Source organism: Notothenia rossii, assembly GCF_949606895.1.
Source record: "Notothenia rossii genome assembly, chromosome: 8".
In the NCBI taxonomy this organism is placed as follows: domain Eukaryota; kingdom Metazoa; phylum Chordata; class Actinopteri; order Perciformes; family Nototheniidae; genus Notothenia; species Notothenia rossii.
Window position 1 is genome coordinate 48,300,395 of NC_136906.1, and position 22,449 is coordinate 48,322,843.

Consider the following 22,449-nt stretch of genomic DNA (forward strand, 5'->3'; position numbering starts at 1 on the left):
GTAAAAACTTAATCGAGAACTGATGTATATTTACATTTACAAATACAAAAACTGTGTTATTAGCTGAGACAAATACATCAAGCTATTTATTTCTTTAGTTCAATGTTTTAACACAACCAGATCGTGTTTGCAGCTTGTCTTCAGTCAAACAGTCCCTTACATCAAGAGAAAAAATTAGGAAAATAACAGTGAGATGACATGTAGCTATTGCGTATAGGAGGAACTATTGGATCACAGTGGCAGCAGCACTACATCAGGTTTGCGAGCCCAGTCTCACAAAAAAACGTGTAATAGCTACGTTGGTCCACAGGGCAAAACGTAGTATATTCACAAATAACCCTCTCAAGACGTGACATGGATACAATATTTTTGTCCTATTCATTTCTAATTACCAGTGCCCAGAGGGGTCGTTACTAAAAAAATGTAATATATTACATACTGCTTTAAAAAAAAGTAATATATTACACTACTTTGTTGTTGTCACTAACTCGTTACTTTACTCGCCGAGCACGTACGAACTGTGCATGTGTGAGTGGCAATAACTCTCCTTACCAGCAGGCGGCGGTAGTCAAAACAGGCAATAACCGGAAGACAGAGAAGAAGAACAGACTCCGTGATATAAACAAACAACAAATAGCGTGTGCGTTAGCTTCACCTTAGCATGTGTTCTTTGCAGGTGTTTGTTGAGGTTTGACGTGGTGTTTACAGCAGTGGACAACAGCTTATGGCCTGGACACAGTTTGCACCTCACCGTCACATTCCTGTATATTCTTTGGACGAACTCAAAATAATGGGCATACCTCCACCCCTCGAAAGTTATCGCTGACAGCCATGTTTATGCAGCACTGCACGTTGTTGGGGCAGAACCTCTGCTCCGCGCCGTTCCTATATGAGCGGGTTCTCAAAAGAAGGAAAAGTCAAAGCACCAGGATAAGGGTTAAATAATAATCTGTTTTAATGGTAAGACATACAATACATCACCCAATCTCCTATTCACCTAATCACGAAGCACTCTGCAGAGTACTCCGGGCTCAGGTTCTACCACCATGTGATATACGTACCACGACAGCCAGTCAGAAACAAGAGCGCCGATCTTCAAAATGATCACAACATTTATACACAGGTGGGGAGGAGTTTTGTCGCTTGCTCTTCCCTAGCTATTTGTTTATTGGCGAGTTCACTTCTGAGCGATCTAGCCAGTGAGTTGGCAGTGTTCCATTGGTCGGTTTCACTTCTGGGCGGGACCCCAGGCAGTGAGTCAGCAGTTTGTCGATTCCATCTGTTTCGCTCCTGAGCGCGCGCGTGTGTGTGTGTGTGTGTGTGTGTGTGTGTGTGTGTGTGTGTGTGTGTGTGTGTGTGTGTGTCAGCTTACTTTAGAATCAGAAGGACCATTGTCTCTCTAACTTGTGTCTGACCCAATCATCTCCTGGGGCCGTATTCACAAAGCATTTTATCTTACCGCTAGGAGTGCTCCTAACTCGCGCTAAAACATTTTACGTAAGAGTTTTTTCTTAAAAGTTATTCACAAAGCCGCTGAGACCTACTCATACTAAGTATAAATCACTAAGAGTGAACTAAGAGTGACGCGCCGTTGCTATGGATTACGTCGATTCTCGTGCATGAGATTAGAAGCGGTCAGTACGGTGATTGGTTGTTCAGAGCAGGCGGTCTCCGTGAAACTCATCCGCAACATCCCACAAACGAGTCCACTAAATCACCGAAAAATAAGGAAATAGCCGAGGCTAGAAATGTATTCCTAGTTATGGACAGTGCAGTTAGCAGAATACACGCATGATGACAAGTTTGTGCAGACCACGATAATGACGTTGTATATGCACGTTAAAGAGAGAGAGCAAACAATAAAAATACGTAAATTGCATTAAATCAAGGAGGAAATTAAAAGCACCCTGCAAACTATTATCCAATGAGCATATTTCCAGCACTTAAACACTTTCAATAACAGCCCATACCGCCGTTCAAGTCCCCCTATCATGATGAATGAAAGTGAAGACAAAGTTAAACGCAAGTGACACCCAACTGGTACATGGTGCCTCTCAAAAAGCTGCCTCAGACCGCTCTCCATTAAAATATGCGAATCATGGGTAGATCCAGGCCACTTTGCAACAACATCAAGAATGTTAAAAGTTGCATCAAAAACAATCTGCGTGTTAATGGAATGTACTTTCTTTCTATTGACGAACACGTCCTCATCTTTTGAGGGCGCAATTATTTTTATGTGCGTCCCGTCAATAGCACCGACCACACCGGGCACACCTGCAATTGCCATGAAGTTGGCTTTGATCCTGTGTAGTTGTTGATTGTCCAAAGGAAACCGGATAAACTGTTGGATGATATGTGGTCTAGAGAGCGCGTTGATGGTTTGGTTTATGGCACGGCTGACTGATGGTTGCGATATTCCTAAATCGTCGGCATTGCAAAGTTGCATTTTCCCTGTTGCTAAATATCGTAGTGTTGCCAAACATTTTATTTCCGGACTAATCGGGTTATTCCTGTTAGTCGGGGATGTTATTGCATCCCACACTAATTCCACAACAAGTTTGATACCCTCACGATTTAGCCTATATCTCTTGATCAATTCACAGTCTTCCATTGTCTCCGAAACATTTCGTCTCGCAGCCATTTTCAGATTCTTTGTGAATAGGTCTTACTGAGTTAGGAGTCCTCTCGAGGACTTTTAAGCTCTCCTAAACTTAGGTGCTACTTTTAGGCCTAAAATACTTTGTGAATTGCTCTTAGTGAATACAATTAGGAGTCCTAAATTTAAGACTGACACGCCCATTATGTTTAGGAGTTTCTCCTAAATTCGCGCAAATCGTGCAGATTACGTGCATATAAACCTGCGGCGGAAATCCCTCTTGTCTGCCAGTGTGATTATGACTGATTTTTTGTAAGTAACTAAGTAACGCGTGTCGGGGCAATGTTATTAACTGTAGTGTGATTACTGAATTATAAAAGTAGCGCGTTACACTACTCCGTTACAGACAAAAGTAATATTATTACAGTATTACACCCAACTCTGCCAGTGCCAATGTCACGTGATCGCAAACTTTCCGAGTGAGAAAAAAAACATGGCGGACACCCGATGTGGAAAATCCACATCGGATAGTTTGGCCATTAAAATGATTTTTGATTACATTCCAGTGGATGTGAAGGATCTATAGTTTGATAGATATTACGAAGATTACTTGAGCTCCATGTTTTTTTTTACAATTTTTTTGTATCCATGTCACGTCTTGAGAGGGTTATTTGTGAATATACTACGTTTTGCCCTGTCGACCAACGTAGCTATTACACGTTTTTTGTGAGACTGTGTTGAGCAGGGTTGCATGGTGACTTGAATGGGTAATGAGGGCAAGTGTTTATTAGATTTGATGTTTCATAATCTGTAGGGCTGTCAGTCGATTAAAATATCCCTACAGAATGTGCGATTAATTTGCGATCAATATTTTTCAAGTTTGTAATACTCTTATCAACATATGAGTGGACAAATATGCTTTATGCAAATGTTTGTTTATTATCATTTGAACAATGACAAATATTTTCATGAATATTAGACACAACAACCTCTGAACATTCCAAATATTCGCCTCAATTCAACCTGGAACCTCTACAATACAGTGTGTGTGTGTGTGTGTGTGTGTGTGTGTGTGTGTGTGTGTGTGTGTGTGTGTGTGTGTGTGTGTGTGTGTGTGTGTGTGTGTGTGTGTGTGTGTGTGTGTGTGTGTGTGTGTGTGTGTGTGTGTGTGTGTGTGTGTGTGTGTGTGTGTGTGTGTGTGTGTGTGTGTGTGTCATACCTGCCAACCCTACCGATTTGGGCGGTAGTCTATCGCTTTTGACATGTTTCTACCGCCTACCGACTTAGCTGGCTTTCCCTACCGATTTTCAATCTTCCCAAACTATAACAAATAAAAATGACACTCCATAGACACTGGATTCGACTTTTGGCGGACACCGTTTGCAGCGTGTCTGTGATCGCATCATACCCACAACGAGGCATTTGAGTCCTGCAGGATTTCCCTGTTAATATCAGTGTCTCAAAAACACATGTTGGCGACTGAAAGACATCCAATGTTTGGTCTTTTCCGGAAGCATCCTTCACCTACAGTGTCTCAACTGAAAGAGGACCACAAACAGACACAAAATATAATACAATTTTGAGATTTGGGGATATTTGTCTCCCATTCTTTCACTTTTTCTGACATTTTCAACACCAAACATGTCGTTTATGTCTCTGTTTAGTGAACTACAGCAATCTGTAGCCTGTACATTATTTATATCACACTCAGTGTTTCCCCTAGGTGTACTAACTTGGCAGGGTGCTGCTCGGTTATCCCGAAAAAAAATCAGGGCACCCGAATTTTTTTTATCCTCTGGAGCAGAGAGAGGAGCTGCGGATTATTGTTATTGATATCGTACAGTAACAAAGTATTTGTACATTAAAAAGTAATAAAGTACAGTGTTACACTATACTTTATTACTTTAATTCAAACTGTATTCCCTTCTTATCATGTAGCCTACACTTCTTCCTTTCATTGATACATTTAAATCACCTGTCTACAGCATATAACATACCTGCTGCAAATTTGTGCTGCTGCTGCTTCTCTCTACCTCATCCTCTATAGAGCTCCTGCGGATGATGTCACATATGCTGGTCACGTGACGAGAAACGAAGGGGGCAGCCATTTTGGCAGTAATCGCGTCAGTAAATTCATTGGCAGGCACTGGCAGACTGTCGAGGATGGTGGATAACTGCTGTGCACCAGGTTGCACAAATAGGCGTGGGAAGAAGAAAGGTGTATCTTATTATCGCATTCCAAAAGACGCGGAGAGGATGGAAAAGTGGATCGCAGCGATTAAAAGAGCCAGGAGCCGTCTGAACAAGACTGAAAGATGGGACCCCCCGGCCGTTTGCTTTCGCTTATGCAGTGATCACTTCATATCAGGTGGGTGAAGGAATACAGTACAATGCTACAAAAAGTTTTCAAAAAGCAAAAATACAAACTAGTTTCAGACGCACTGCAGTAGCTATCCAAGCTAATAAACAAACATGCTAACGTGACACTGCCGTAGCTAGACAAGCTAATAAACAAACAATGCTAACGTGACACTGCCTATCAAACTGGAATAATTTAATACTTACCCTTGCAGTGATGATGCCAAAGTTTTTGGATGTAAGACTCCACAGTTGAATGTTGTTTACGAAGCCGGACTGACACCATTTGTAAGCCTCCAAGCTTTTGTAAGCTCTGAGGGAGTCTCCTGAGTACACTGATGGAAAGCTTACAAGATAGCTGTGGATGTCCGCGTAGCGCAAGTCGGGTACATCGTCTTCAGAGCAGGAGGTTATGCTCTTGAAAAGCACACCGGGTGCATTATATGGGTCGCTTATATTTAATCTTTCTAATTTTGTACTATAAAGCCGAATTTCACTTGAATTAAAATGAGATGTATACTCGCACGGTAGGAAAACGCTGGCGCCGGTCGTCATGTTTACTGCCAAAATGGTGGCTGATAACCAAAAGTCACGTGACCGCAGGAGCTCTATTGCTGGAGGCAGCTCCACCTCATCAGATCTCTGATATGAAAGCAATCGTGTTATGATCATATTGAGCTATTGGTGTGAGTCTAACATTAAACAAGCAGTCTGCTTGTCATACATTGCTGACGATACATTTTAAGTGGCAATTTGTTGAGTCACTGCCGCTAAATGCCGGTAGCATCAAGCTAGCAAATCCTGCATTAGCCTCACATCAACAGGTGTAGACAGAACATCCAATTATCCTGAGCTAATTTACTGAATAAACCAACTCACATCTCCTGTCTTTTTTTTCACCCAACTCATTAGACTATTCTTCTGCTGGCGTTTCATTTTCTGTCAAATTCAATACTATAGTTCAAAACCGCGGTACCTGCTCACCATCTGTGAGCTATTTTTAGAATGCGCACGCTACGTTCGTTGTCGCGTTCGCACGCGTCCACCTGGGCACGCTGTATGTATCCTTCTCTCGTGACGATAACGGCTTGCAGTTAAAAAATAATAATAAACTAATTTGAAACTGGGGGGGGACACAAACGGGCAGACGGCAGAGCTGTTGTTCTCCTCCTTTCCTCCGCTCTTGTCTCTGATTGTGAGTGTGTGCATTCGCGTGTGTGTGTGTGTGTGGGGGGGGGGGAGCGGATCCCCGCCCTTCAGAAACAGAGCGGAGGGAGAATGTGAATACGCAAGGCAGTGGACACTGAAACATGCACATTGGATAAATAACATAGGCGTTTAGTTTATTTAATAAAAGAGCACATGTTCAATGTGAAACGTGACCGTAGATAGATTACTTCAGTTGCAATTTGGTGCTATATATATATATATATATCTTTAAATAATCAAAACAAAAAAACACCTTGAATTTTAGGCAGGGCGCGAGGTTCCGTTGGCAGGGCGCAGCGCCCCGCCAAGACAATGGTAGGGGAAACACTGACACTTTATCAGTAGAAAAATGCAGGAAATGACTTTTTTAACGCAGTATTTTCTGATATATGGCGCAACACAAAGATATTTCGCTCTGTGCAAACCTTTGACTCTAATATGTCAACAACATGAAAAAAGAATATGAACCTGGCTTTATCCAATGTTCACGCAAGAGTTCTACATCCTGACACATCCTTCATCTACACTGTCTCAACTGAAAGAGGACCAGAAACACATAAAAAATATAATAAAATGTGGAGACTTTGGGATATTTATCTCCCATTCTTTTCGGGCATTTTACAGACCAGACATGTCGTTGATGTCACTGTTTACCAAACTACCACTTTTTCTGAAAAATGCATAAAATGATGCAATATATTATGTTAAATACATGGTTTATACATGTAATTACTGGGGTTCCATTTCTTCTGATTACTTAATTTGAGGGTGCACATTTGCCGGGTGCAAACCTACCTCTTTTGGATTTGGAAAGGTTGGCATGTATGGTGTGTGTGTGTGTGTGTTTGTGGAGAGACACTGTGATGGATCGTTGTGCTATATGCAACTCAAGGCATATGCTCGAACGGGAGCTGCCTGGACGCTGCAATCATGTTGCGCGCACTATCCGTGCTGAGTGTGCTGACTTTACGTACAATGTCCCACTGTCTGGCTACCTGCACAAAGTCAAGTGCTCAGCTCAGTTGTCGGCGAAATGTCGCTCCTCTGTTTTCATTGAAACAGCTCCTTATATCTTTCTCGCTCGCTCGCGCCACAGATACACACACCCTCCCGGTCCTCCCGATGGCCAGTCGGTGCCTGCCGGTGAGCGTGGAAGTGTGGTCTGCCGCACACGGGCGGCAGGAGCGGGGCTGTCAGCATCAGCTTGTAGATGGTATTTTAAACTTGATGCGCTCTGAAACTACGGGGCGGCCGAGGACAAAAAATACACATGCGTTAATCGCGTTAAAATAATTAGTGGCGTTAATTTTTTTTATTAACGCGCCCTAATAATTTGTTGTGATTATTTGCACCACTGATATTATTGTGATGGAGGGATAAATGCTCAGGAATCATTTTACATTTATAAGTGAGGTTGGTGAAATATTACATTTATTTGAATCTGGTGGGTCATACCATGACTTTGTTTCCATCAGCACAGACTAATAAATTGTATTTGTTCTATCTCCTCACATGTAAAAAACATGACAAATGCATGTAATGTTGCAAAATGACACTTATGGGCCAACAATGAATCTCACGAGATGAGAAATTGTTTAACAAAATAATTTGCCCGCACTGTTGTCAAGGCTTTTCCAAAAAGGCGACCATGCAGGCACTCAATCTCCTGCCTGCTCCCTTTTCTCGACGCAAGCTGTCACATTTTGATGGCGGCCCTCATATTTGGAACAAATTATGTGTGGAACTTCTATAGAAAATATGCCGTCCGCTTCTTGACACGCCTAATGAAAATGGATGGCTGGGGAAGCGTGAATGGAAGCGGACACCTGACAGTCTATTGTCTCTCTCCATCAGCGCACAGGAGTCAGCTCAATCCAGCAGCACATCTCTCCCAGTGGAAATGAAGATGTCCCGTCTAATGGGAAGCATAATGGTTGTGGACAGATGGAAGACATCTCGCTTTAGCCCTTATTCCCCGGCTTAGTAATGAAGGCACGGCTTGTTGACAGATAAGAGTGGGAAAAACAGCAGAAAGTTGTTTGTCACTGTTTAGCATCCAGGCCTCAAAGAATGTACAGGAGATAGAATAAACCATGGCAGTGTGTGTGTGTGTGTGTGTGTGTGTGTGTGTGTGTGTGTGTGTGCGTGTGTGTGTGTGTGTGTGTGTGTGTGTGTGTGTGTGTGTGTGTGTGTGTGTGTGTGTGTGTGTGTGTGTGTGTGTGTGTGTGTGTGTGTGTGTGTGTGTGTGTGTGTGTGTGTGTGTGTGTGTGTGTGTGTGTGTGTGTGTGTGTGTGTGTGTGTGTGTGTGTGTGTGTGTGTGTGATAATGGTGCTCTGCTCCCTGCCTCGGAGTATCAGGTCAATGCAGCTCCCGGGATGCGGGCCCCTGGCAGACAGGTCATGTCACTGGCTGTAAAAAATAGCGCCTGGCAATCCAATAGCTCTGATTTATGAAGCATGTCAATACCCAGACTGTAACAATGCATCGGTCGGGGATGATTGGTGTGTCTCAGTTTGACAATAAGCACAGCCTTGCTGCAGATTGACACTTTACCCAGCACCATATATATATAAATATATATATGTGTGTGTGTTATTATATATCATGTATATAATATTTTGTTTAGAAATATGTGAAACAGCTCTCAGAGTGGATCTGACGAGTTCTGATATTTCTCCGTGGGTTTGTCACTGTGACACCTTTCCCCTTTCATTGATATACAAATATTAATAAATGCCGCGTCTATGTGATTTATTCACTGTTGAAAATGCTGTGTGAGAAGCACATCACATTAATTCTACCATAACAAAATATTAATAATTGTATTTGAGTTGAAGTAGTTTTTTTTGGAATCTTCAAACGTTGTTTTATTTAACATGGGGTTTTTGTATTAGGTATTTGCACTAATAATGTAGCTGTCTGATTGGTTTTATTTGATCACAGCTTCATAGCTTTTGAGGATGATTCATTTTTTTACTTGGAAACAACGGTTTACAAAATGATGTCACCTCAAGATCCTTGATACACAGAATACTTCTGAATTATTCATTGACTCAATTAATTCTGTTTAATTAAATTAAAAAACTATAATTTTGAATACCTTCTTTTTGTGGATGCTGATGTTCAAGTGCTCCCGGAAAAAAAATCCTGAAATCTTTGGCAGAAAATGATTTATGGTACCAAGTGGTTATGAGCTCAACAGAGCTTCATCGCTTTGTGGATGTAAAGATTATAAGAGAGGAACTACTCTTTGATACTGTACACTTGACATATTAATATGCCTAAATGAATAGGGCTTTTAAATTACACTTTGTAATTACTCTGCTGCAGCATGCAGAATGTTCTATTCTGATTGAGTTAACTGAACTGAGTCAGGATCAGCACTAAAACTAGTGGATACTTTAAAACTCTTTATCTTTTTGAGACATAGAATCAGTGCCTTTCTTTAATTCCTTGTGCTTTGACATCACACATTTCTGCAATGCAAGAAATGTGTGCGGGTAAAAAAATACAGAATATTTTAACTGATTTATTTCATGTAGTACTATATCACAATAGAGTAAAAAAGAGCATCGTTACTCAATACAGTATTTGGTGTTTTGCGGCTGACTTTTTGTCGAGCATCAGCTCCTTTGCTTTGTAGGTGTTTCACATTGGACACCGGGATACACCCTTCCCCACAGGGAGCGACCGAAGGCAGGGTTGGAAAAGTGCTGAGCGGCACAATTGTCATTTATGAATAATGGAGACACAGAGGAGAGGGGGACAGAAATAGTAGGGGGGCTCTGCCACAGTTAAAAGAGTGGCACATGTTGGCTTTCAGGGGTGTTCCTGTGTCTCCGGCCGGCAGAGCCTCCATCGATCATCATCTCGTCCTCTTTGTCAAGGTTTGTCTTCACACACTGACCTCACCCCCGAGACATCAGAGACAGGCGGGGCATGGGAGGGGGGCCAGAGATGCTACCCGATTCTGAGCAATACTCCAGGGGGGAAGAAGACTGTATTTATAGTATATTTCTTAGTGAGGTTATGATATATGACCAGAGCTCTCAAGTCTCACGCATTTGGCGTGAGACACACGCATTTCACTCCATTCACACGCTCACACGCCACACCTTGTATTTCTCACGCAGAGATCTCTTTCCAGGGTACCGCCCACCAAGTTGCGCCACAATTTTGTAAACAAACTAGGCTTGTTTGAGATGCGTGCACTCCAGGGCTTCATACTCCACTAGCACCCCCCCCCCCCCCCCACCCCCATATGACTGTGTCTGTATATAAACCAAAAGAGATGGGGCTGAAAGCTTTGAAGCTTTCGAGCTAGTTAATGCTAGGAAGCTAGGCTAAGAAGCTAGGCAATGCTACTCTGCCTTGCTAGCCGGTTTATCCTTGCTCATATTACTTCAACTTTATTGTCTGAATTCTCACATCAAAATAAAGAAACATGTAACTTTTATATTGGAAGCAATGAAAGTGACCATGCAACATGCATCTTCTGAGTGTTTGCTCTGTAACAGGATTCCCCACCAGTGCATGACATTAAGGATTTTTAAGCTAATTTACAGATGGCCCTGAGCCCAATAGAGATTGCCCTGAAAAATGCGCGCGGACGAAATGACGCACGAAGGGTTTTGGGGCCTCCCCCTAGAACATTTAGATTTTTGCAGATCTTACTGTAGATGCTGTCTGGTGCATTCTCTAGACTGAATTATAAGATGAACCACCACAAAATTGTATTCTTCATTTCACTTGTTTGTGTTTGCTCGCTTGCATGCCCTGCATAGCTATAATAAATACTTAAGTTGTTGGTCAAAAAAACTTTCCATTACATGCAGTTATAACTGCCAAAACAAACATTATTTACACTATTATGGCCCCTGTTAAAAATGTTTGTAATGTTATCTACTGTAAATTGGTTGAAGGAATGCCTCCTCATCCAGAAGCTGACCGAGCAAACCCGAGCAGCCGAGTGCATCCGCGAAGCACACACAATGGCGACGTCAGAGTTCCCGTTAGCAGGCAAATCTAAATCTCTTCGGTCAAAATATCCGGTCAAAATAATTTCCCTTTAGCGCAATACCGCTTCAGTTGCGCCACTTATGTGACAAGAAGAGTATGTGACAGACAAGAGTAGTCAATTCTAATGTCTAACACTTAATGTGGAGAAAGAGATGTGCTGTATGGGTTGATTGTGCGTTGATCTGTTGGTAATGCCTCGGGGTTCCGGTGGGCATGTAAACAAATGCATAATGCTGCGCTATACTTTGTGGCCTCACCCAGTTCCATAGCGACACTTATTGTTTAGGTCACGGTGTCTTTTAATAAGCAGGTAGTCATATCATTAGCTAGAACTAGCTGGATCTGATCGTTATGGACATAAACGCGAGTGAAGTCTAATCTGGCGGGAGAGAGAGATCAGCTGCTGCTGACGAGTCGACACGCAGCTCTGCATGATCACATGCAACGGTGAGCGGAACAAAACACACACTTCAGGTTAGAATATCATAGGTAGCTATTTGAATTGCCTCTCAAACTACCTAAACTAGTTATAGATATGTTTAGTTTTACTGTCGGGTCACTCATTACTGGATCCGCGAGCTGCATGATTCTGGCATAATAGATTGCCCGATCGGGCAACCAGCAGGTGAGGCTTCATTGCCCGAGCTAAATACTAGATGGCCCCGGGCCATCGGGCAGTCCTTAATGTCGAGCCCTGCCCACTTTAACATATGTTTACAGATTTGCATATTGGTACAACAATGGTACATTTAGGCGGGCAACCTTTCTTTACTGAAGCCTTGTTTCCTCCGAGTTTGGCTTGATACACCTGATCATTTTAAGTAGCATTTTGATTGGAATAAAAGCGAAGTGGAGTCAAATGTCCTGCATTTTATTAATTCATAGTTTGCTCTTCTCACTTGCTCAATAATAAATAGCGAAAGAAGATTTTGGGCACTTCTGTCGTCTGCTAAAAAATCTCCCCACCCTGCAGAGTTATCTGTGAGAGGAGAGAGGCAAGGAGAAAACATCTTGATCTCTCCAACACAGATCCTCACCCCATGGTGAGCAGCAGAATGGAGTGATGGCATCCTACCATGAGGGTAAATTAACACCGAGCAGGGATACTCCATCAATCAAGGGGGGCTGCCTAAGAGGGTGCCTGCTGGGGGCATGCAGTATAGGGGGATGTGGTTGGAGGGAGGAATGCTGGTAGTGGTTGGTCTGTGTAGCTGGTGGTCTGTCAGATGGAGTGTAATGGAGAGGGAGTCTGAAGTCACAACTAGTATTAGCCACCCACTATTTCAACAGGTGGCCCCGACAAGCACGCCCGGCATGTGGACGGGCTCTGACAGGGCCCCCCCCCCACCTCAACAACCCCATACTTTCAGAGCCCAGTGAAACTCAACAAGTGGAGCAGGATTTAAGGTTTAGAGGTGTTTATGCTTTTGATAAATAGTTAGTCTGCCTGTTGAGCCAGTATACAGTTGCAAGAAATGTGAACCCTTTGGAACTACCTGGATTTCTGCATACATCGGTCATAAAATGTGTTCTGATCTTCATCTAAGTCACAACAACAGACAAACACAGTCTGCTTAAGCTAAAACCACACAAACAATTATATGTTTTTATTGAACACACCATGTAAACATTCACATTGCAGGGTGGAAAAAGTATCTGAACCCTTGGATTTAATAACTGGTTGACCCTCCGTTGGCAGCAATAACCTCAACCAAACGTTTCCTATAGTTGCATATCAGACCTGCACAACGGTCAGGAGGAATTTTGAACCATTCCTCTTTACAAAACTGTTTCAGTTCAGCAATATTCTTGGGATGTCTGGTGTGAATCGCTCTCTTGAGGTCATGCTACAGCATCTCAATTGGGTTGAGGTCAGGACTCTGACTGGGCCACTCCAGAAGGCGTATTTTCTTCTGTTGAAGCCATTCTGTTGTTGATTTACTTCTGTGCTTTGGGTCGTTGTCCTGTTGTATCACCCATCTTCTGTTGAGCTTCAATTGGTGGACAGATGGCCTTAAGTTCTCCAGCAAAATGTCTTACACTTGAGAATTCATTTTTCCGTCGATGATGGCAATCTGTCCAGGCCCTGAGGCAGCAAAGCAGCTCCAAACCATGATGCTCCCTCCACCATACTTCACAGTTGGGATGAAGTTTTGATGTTGGTGTGCTGTGCCTTTTTTTCTCAACACATAGCGTTGTGTGTTCCTTCCAAACAACTCAACTTTGGTTTCATCTGTCCATAGAATATTTTGCCAGTCGTGCTGTGGAACATCCAGGGGCTCTTTTGCAAACTTCAAACGTGCAGCAATGTTTTTTCTGGAAAGCAGTGGCTTCCTCCATTTTATGACCAACTTACAGTATGCAGAAATCCAGGTAATTCCAAAGGGTTCACATACTTTTTCTTGCAACTTTATTTCTATGCACTTTCTCCAACTGATGGAATTTGATAATGTTGAAACTAATACCCGACCCAGAAATACAATTTTCCAAAATGTTTGAAATAGTTCTCAGAAAATATTCTTTGGTTTACTGGAAGCAGGACTGGTTTCAGCCTGTTTGTGTCCCAGCTAAAAATTGAATCTCATTGCACCCGCTACCTTCGCATACACAAGATGGCACTTCATATACAGAATTTAAATTAGTATGTAAAAAGTTTCAGTTCATTATCGATCTTAAAAACAGCGTACAACAACACAAACACATTTATGTAAATAGCTGCAGAAATCACATTCAAAGGGATTCATTTTTAAGACAAGAATATTGGAAGGGATTTCATCCTTGACAAATGAGAACAAGCCTTATAAAAGAAAACTCTTATGGCCTGCTATGGATGGAAATGTAAAATAACATAGTTATGTGAGGATTGTTTTGTCAAACTACTACTTTAACAACCATGAATGATCTTTGATGCTCATACGTACAGGAACACTGAAGCAATTATATAGTGGCATATAAAGGCACGGTCAACATCCAAGCTAGACAAGTTCAATTGTTCAAAACTTTAGTCCCAAATGTGAAACGTTGACTTTAATTAATTATATTATGTCAACAAATGTCACATTATTCTATAAATTGACGTTGAAGGATCGCAGACACAGGGTAACCACGAGAGGGGCTGTGTCTGACTCTCTTCAACTCCTCACTGGGGTCCCACAGGGGTCTAATCTAGGTCCCCACCTCTTCTCTCTGTCCACAAACTCTCTTGGCTCTCTCATTCACTCTCATGGCTTCTCCTATCACAGCTACGCAGACGACAGACAACTGATGCTGTCTTTTCCCCGGTCTGAAACCCAGGTGGTCGCACGCATCTCTGCTTGTCTGGCTGACATCTCTCAGTGGAGGTCTGCACACCACCTGAAGCTCAACCTAAACATCTCACGACTTGTCTACTGTAACTACATCCTGATGGTCTACCTGCAACCACCATCCGACCTCTGCAGCTCATTCATAATGCTGCAGCCAGACTGTTCTTCAACCTCTATAAATCCTCCCGCACTACACCTCTTATTCGCTCCCTTCACTGTCTGCCAGAATTAACTTCAAGACCCTGGTGCTGGCCTACCGAGCAGTGAAGAGAACAGCCCCTTCCTACATCCAGGCCTTGATTAGACCATAGACTCCAGCACGTGTACTTCGCCCTGCTACTGCCAATCGGCTTGCTACTCCATCACTGTGAGTGGGACCCAGGTACCCCTCTATAACAAGCCTGTTTCCTGTCCTGTTTCCTAAATGGTGGAATGAGCTCCCCATTGACATCAGCACAGCAGAATCTCTGCATATCTTCCGTTGCAAACTGAAAACGCATTTGTTTCGATTGTATCTTGGCAATTAATTTATTGTAAAAAAAAGGGGGGGAAAAGCACTTTAAAGAGTTAGCGTAGGCCTTGTAACTGATTCACCAGCCCTCACAACGGTTGGACTCACTTGAAGTGAATATATCTGCACTTTCCTTGTTGTTCGGAGTTTGAATCTCTATGGTTATTGCACTTATGGTAAGTGTTCTTTTCCGTCAAAAGTGTTGGGATCAGTCATGTTTCATGTTTTTGTTTAATCATTTTTTGCCTTGTCTCCCACTTCCTGTCTTACTCACCTTTGGTGTTTCATTCCAGGTTCCTTCACTCCCTATCCTTGTATGTGTCTCCCGCTCGCATCAGCGTCAGCCCCGTCCCTGATTGTTTCCACCTGTGCCAATTACCTTTTGTTTAAATTCTCCAGCCTTCCTTTGTTCTGTGTCAGTTCGTCTTGTCCTGTCTCCATGCCAGTAGTCTTCTTACCAGCGATTACATTTCTTGTCTCAAGCCTGATTCATACTCCTGATTTACTTTGTAAGTTTTGTTCCTCACCTAGTGAGCGATTTTCTTCCGTGCCTTTTTGAGCCTCGTTTAAGAGTGTCGATCTTGTTTTGTATTCCTATTTTTGAAAACAAAGTATTTACACATACTTTACCTCTATCTCCCGGTCGTGCATTTGAGTTTTTTACCTTTTGTATCCAAGTTCGTGACAGTATGTCACTTTTGATAAAAGTGTCTGCCAAATTAAATGTGATATAAATGTAATGTAACTTAAACAAATGGTAACACTTTATATTAATGTACACAAATTAACCATCAACTAGTTGTTAATTAACATGCATATTAGCAGGATATTGGCTCTTTATTAGTCATTATAAAACACTTATTAATGCCTTATTCTACATGACCATATTCTACAAGTAGCCTAATAAGCCATTAGTTGAGAGTTTTTCCTTAATAACCCTCTAATTGGTGCTTATTTATTGTAAGTAAGGAAGTTGTTGTACATGAGTTTTGGTCTTAATATGCGCTGCTCAATATGGGCCTAATAAGGCAGTAGCACAAGAATAGTAATTCTCCCATAATAACACTTAACAAATATGATCCATTCTTATGGAACAAGACATGAAACTATGTGTTAATTGTGTCTAAATAATTAAAAACGAGGTATTTATATCTAAGAATATGTTTTGGGGTATTGACAGTTCAGCTACCAATAGCAAGGTGACATTGAGCTGTATTTTTCATATTTTCACATTTATATAATTGTAAAACTTGTTCTGAAGGTTATACAGGAAACTGGGTACAGGAAGTAGGAGAAAGTGAACTGAATAGCATGGCAGTAGACATCCATGAGTAGACTGCTACTAATTTTCCCTTTGCAACCTGAAGAGTAAAAGGGTCAAGTCCGCCAGAAAGCAATGACTGTAAGTGTAAGCCTTACACTTACACTGTAAGGATTAGTAACATATATTGCGTTTAAGTGATGACATTTGGAGATGTTTAAATGGTTTAAACACAATGAGAAAATGCGTTTTTGAAGCATTTGTGTTAGCATTCGCGCTAGCGTTAGCATACACGGTAGCGTTAGCCAACCCAGTCTCATGGCATTTCGTGTTCACCAACACGATTTTTAATCTATTGATTCGTGTTCAGCAACACGATTTTCTCCTTTTTTTCGTGTTGCACAGCACGATTTTAAAAGCAATGTATTTCTACTGGTAATGTGTTTCGTGCCTGCAGCACGTCTTTTTCTCCGGTCGGGTCGTGGAAGACCGGAAGCTGTGTGCTTCATAAAAACATGTTCTTACTCAATATAAAGCCACAATTATTGCTTTTATTTTAAATCGTATAATTTCAGACTTTTGTTGCCGTCTGTGAGGAAAATAAATGGGGCTCAGAGCCTCAGAATACTGAAATCTGTATTTTTAAATCTTTCCTTCTAATTTGTTATTGTTTTCAAAATAACTCTGTTATTTACTCACCAATAACACACAATTATCCTTGCTTTTATTTATTGGTTTAATTCCATAATCTCTGGCTTTTTTGGCGTCTGTCGGGAACTGAATTTCAAAATAAAAATAACCGGAAACAGACGTAGGCCTCTAGGAGTTTAGGATGGCCGAAGACACTACACTACCCATAATCCCCAGCTATCGTTTAGGACTACAGTCCCCGTGATTAATCTTCAAGCGCTGGGATTGGATGTTGGAGTGGCAGTGCGCCAAGGTTACGCCGAGCGTCAAACAGCTGTTTGAAATGGAACAAAACCACGCCAGACTATCCAAAACTGGAATCGAACGCCCCCCCCCCAGAACTACACATGCTGGCTATTGTGATTCGCAAAATTTTCCATGGGACGTCTCTACTGAACGTTTTCGTTTTTCCCACAATTAGAAGTTGCCAGTATTAAACACATTGGTGTTATCAAATGTAAAACATATAATTAATAAATGGGTGAAAATCGCTTGTGTCCATAATGCGCAGCATTAATATATACTCACGTGACAGCTCATTGTTACTTTGTAATTCTACTCCACAATTCAGAGGTTAACCTGATTGCCAAGTGCCAACAATCAGGAGAGATATTTGATAGTTGGTGCTTGAGAAGACTAAACATTTATCTGCAATTGACATGAATGGAAACGAGTAATAAAGTATATTCATTACTCGTTATTCTCTACTAATATTTAATTAAAGACTGTATAATGGCTATTTTGCACATTCCTTTCAAGATTTCAAGATTTTCAAAGGTTATTGACTTATCATATACACAACTACGGTGTATGCAATGAATGAAAATCTTGGGTCACAGGTTCCTCAACAGCACATTACAAGACATCTATCAATATGTGTTTGTACCTCCACCATTAAACTGTCATATTCTGCACATTTCTTATACTATCTACATACATAAGAGTATAATTCATATGTATAATATCAGTTTAAATAAGTGCTTCAATATAGTTAACATTGCAGGAAAGCAATATATTAGACGTTAAGTACTTTGTCAGGCTTAATATTTATCTATAGATACCCCCAAAGTCTTTTTCTTATTTAAAAGAGGACCTTAATCTAAAGTAGTATTTAATGTTTAAATAAAGGTTAATTCGTTTTTCTGTTTTGCATCTCCTCCTATTAATATCTTTGTACATCCTGCTCTAAACTGTTTTATTGTAGAGATCACTTACAGTATCTTCTTGATTTTTTATATTCTATTTATTTATTTCTATCACAGACCTTCTACTTTCCCCCTATGAAAGTATGTACTCTTAATATTTTTTTAATCAAATATAACACATAAAAACAATAATTAAATAACGTGCTTTAACCACTAGGCGGTGCACACAAGGTACACACAGCTATAATAACTTTGTATTATTAGTGTAGGACACTTATGTATGTACAACATCTGAAGATGCATGGGCGCGGGAAGGGGGGTGCTGAGGGCGCTGCAGCACCCCCTAGCGGCAGGTAGGGGGTGCGGAGCTCCCCTGTCTGCTCCCGCTGTGCATAATCTGTGTAATATGTAGCTAATAAATTCCACATTGTTGGTAAAATAATATTTTGGCCTGCCCCGAATGTTTTTTCTGTAGCCCCGGACAATTCTACCTCAATAATATAATACATTAACCGTGCTTTACGTGAACCTCATCAAGACACTAGAAAGGACAGCAGGACTGTAATTTCCCGTGTTCAGTGAATGCAACAGAGGCAAGACACCAGACCAATCAGAGAGTTGCATGGAAATAAAAGTGTGCTTGTGTCATAGAGAGGCGAAGTCCCTCCCCTTCCGGGAGCCTCCATGGGACCCCGGAAGCGGAAAATTATACATTGAATTCAATGGAGAGAGAAAACGTATCTTTTGATCCCGTTTGAATTGTGCCACGAATGACACATATGATGTTTGTCAATTTAAAAGAACATTTTGCAAGTCAAAAAAATTAAAATGTGTCGTAAAACTGTGAAGTAACACCTTTTTTTATGTTAAGCCGCTCAGTGAACTACATGTCTCTGGTCCCGCACAATACGCGTCACCAACACAAAGATGACCGTCACGTTGGAACATTTCACCTCATTCTTTCAGAATGAGAATACAAGTATAAAACGAGGTGAAAATCACTACAAGTCTGGGCCCGTTGAGAGCTGTACATACACGAAAGGGGAGTTAGTCGGTTCTGTAAGAGCCAGCATGCGGGACCGGCTTTACAAGGTTTCGGTGAGTAACATGAGTGCAATGTTTAACGTTAATGTCAGTCAATAAGGAGGAGAATGAAAAAGAAGATGATGAACCACAGACCCGGCATATAATGACTGCAGTGTGCAGGGCTGTGTTAATTTATGTTACTGTTATCAATAGAATTAGTTGACTGAGAAAACCGTCAAGAAAAAAAGTTTAGCGATGTTACGAGTCGACTAGCATAATATGAACCACGGCTGTGATTGACAACCTGGACAGCCAGTCAGAAGCTAGAATGCCAACCTAGAGAGCCAATCAGAACCTAGAACGGGTGTACTGTATACGGGTGTGTATGCTGTGGATAACATTAGTGTTCACAAGAACAAGGTATACTCCCGTGTTTTGTTTTAGTTGCTCTACAGATTGAAGCGGCCAGTTTTATATCGACTATATGTGTGATCTCCTTTTTACATCTCGTTGTGTCATTTGAGTTTATTTGCTGTGTGTAGATTCAAGGATTTTGGTTATCTTGTCAATTTGTTTGGTTATCTAGGCACAGCTGTGTGTGAATCCCTCTGGTACACTGGTATGTGTTTTCCTAATGTAGAGAGCATTGATTAATTCATAAACTACACACTGAGTCTAGATCCTGACCAAATCCTTTTTTGTTGATCAAATGTTTTTCAAAAATGTAATACACATTTTAAAAAAAATACAATGTACAATCACAACCAATACAACACAAATTACAAAAACTTCAGAAAAAACAAACAATAACAACAATCAGACAAGAGGACAAAACAATGGAAAAATAAACCCTCCCACCCCCAGATCTGGACCATCCTTGTATTGCTCATTCAATCTATTATAGCATGTTAACAAACATGGTACTTACTTTATTTGTACAGATCTACATGGGAGAGGATGGCGCGATGCAGAGCGCTGTCTGTGGTTGTGCACGGGGGATGTACAAATGCAGCCACGCTGCAGCATTGGCAATATTTGCCATGTGGCAGATCAGCTCCACAGAAGTTGAGTGCCAGTGGAGGAAGCCTGGCACTTCAAAAGTAGTCCAGCCGGTGTCTCAACTCTACCAACAGCAAGAGGAGACATACAACCCACTGGCCAGAGACATCGCCACTGAGGAAGTAGACTGGTTTAGGTCTGCACTGAGGGGCGCAGCGTGGCATGGCATGGCTTTTGTCACCTGAGCCAGAGCTGCAGCCTCAACATCAGGCCATTTTCAACGTGCCGGAGCTGGTGAAGGAGCATGGGGGTCGGGGGCTTGAGGCAATTCTTGCCTCAATGCGACTGAGCAGAGACCATTAAGCTGCCATCCAGACAGCCACCGTAGGACAGCAGACAAATCCTCAGTGGCAGTTACACAGGCAGGGCAGGTTGACAGCCAGCAATTTTGGTGCTGTGCTGAGGTCGGGACTTTCATCCACTCCATGCTCCACCCTCATGAAGAGGGTGCTTGGGGGGTACAATTTAGACGGAGTCATGGCTGTCAACTGGGGAGTTGTAAACGAGGTGTGTTTGGCCTTTTAAGTGTGACACATATGTAGTGATAAATGCTTCACCTGACCACTGTTCCTAAATAAAAAAAGTTTTCTGCATCGTCAGTCATTTTTTCCAAATAATTACCAATATTTCACAAATTCTTCATGTCAACTTAAGAGCACAGCTTTGTGTCAGCTTTGCTTGGTTCATCTTACTGGGGGGCAGCTACATGGATGTCGGTGCAGTCCACAATCATTTTGCAGTTGAAGGCAGAATGAATTTATTATTGACTCAGAATGAAGCACAACTTCATGTCATACAATACATTGACTTTATTTGTAATTGTGTAAAAAAATAAAGCATTTATTAGCAAGCAGGACCTGCAGGAACAGAGAACGGTGATGGATGGAGCTGGGAAGAGAGAAGAATAAAGAAAACAGATCAACTTTATTATCGGATATTAATTCAATTTCAAAACAAGTTGCCGCTCCTACAGTTTTCTAGTATGTAAAGATGATTTCACATGACCTATGCAAAATATCACACTCAATACATGTGTCTCTCTGGGGGGTGCATTGTGCCTTTGATATATATAAATAATATACCATAACCAAATACTATTACGTACAGTGGAAATCAGGTTGCCAGAGCAGGTCAGTGTGCATGTTCCTCAGGGTCTCAGCAGTTACAGGTGAGGTAAAGACAATAAGAGAAAAAGGTCAGTAACAACACTTGAAAGTAACAACACTGAATAATTATCTATTTTAATAATTTTCTCTCAGTAATCACTCAACTACTGTCTTTCCAACAAACAGCTTGACTCACCCTCACTGTCATCACAATGACACATGTCCAGAAGCATGTCATGCAAAGCTCCCTGCCTGCCTGCCTTCCTTCGAATCTCCCTGAACTGCTTCCTTAGCACCCGGTGGAGGGCGCAGTAGGCTACTCTTCAAATGTTTCACGAAATACTTACCATGATGACTACTCTTACTGTTTAACATTTTGGTGTACTTCATGTAATAAAATAATAACTTCATGGTAAGGCTACTAAAAATGACAAGGCTAAGTAATGTAATGCTAACTAACGTGCTCGCTACTCGTCGCTACAAGCTAGGTAGCTAACTTGACTATGTTCCATGCACAACATGTATATTACCTATGATATTACCTGATATGTCTGATCCAGCGACTCCTGGTCCTTTCATAAGACGGGAAGCGATAGAACGAGCAAGTGGTATGATCACTTTTGTGATTACAACATGGTACAAAAGCACACAGGCATCTTGTAAAAGTGAATTTATTGGAACAATCTCTTATATTTATTGGAGGGAATAAATCAGTTATGAAATTTTCTTTTTCGCTTTAATTACGAGTCGCAACCACTTGGAGCATTATCGCCTGTGACATCACATGCGCGACCCAGAATGGGATTTGGGATTTGTAGTCTTTTTAGTCGCATATTTTTCATAGTCTTATATTTCAACAGTTTTACGACAAAATGTGACTTTTTTGACATGGAAATGATTGTTTAAGATTGACAAACATCATATGTGTAGTTCGTGGCACAATTCAAACGGGATCAAAAGATACGTTTTCTCTCTCCATTGAATTCAATGTATAATTTTTCGCTTCCGGGGTCCCATGGACCGGAAGTAGATGGGCGTGACTTCGCCTCTCTATTCAAGCTCGCGGCTCTGTGTGTGTGCGGAAATAGCGCATTTAGTGTGTGTGAGAGAGGGGGAGAGAGAGAGGGACCGGTGCCAGCAGCAGGGACCGTGTTGTTAGCATCT

At 41.6% G+C, this 22,449-nt stretch overlaps 1 protein-coding gene across 1 annotated transcript in view; it reads right to left on the bottom strand.

Moving 5' to 3' along the window:
- LOC307015980 (general transcription factor II-I repeat domain-containing protein 2A-like) overlaps window positions 1-22,449 on the bottom strand; it is a 576,621-nt gene that overhangs the window by 478,560 nt on the left and 75,612 nt on the right. The gene's annotated exons all lie outside the window — the stretch shown is intronic.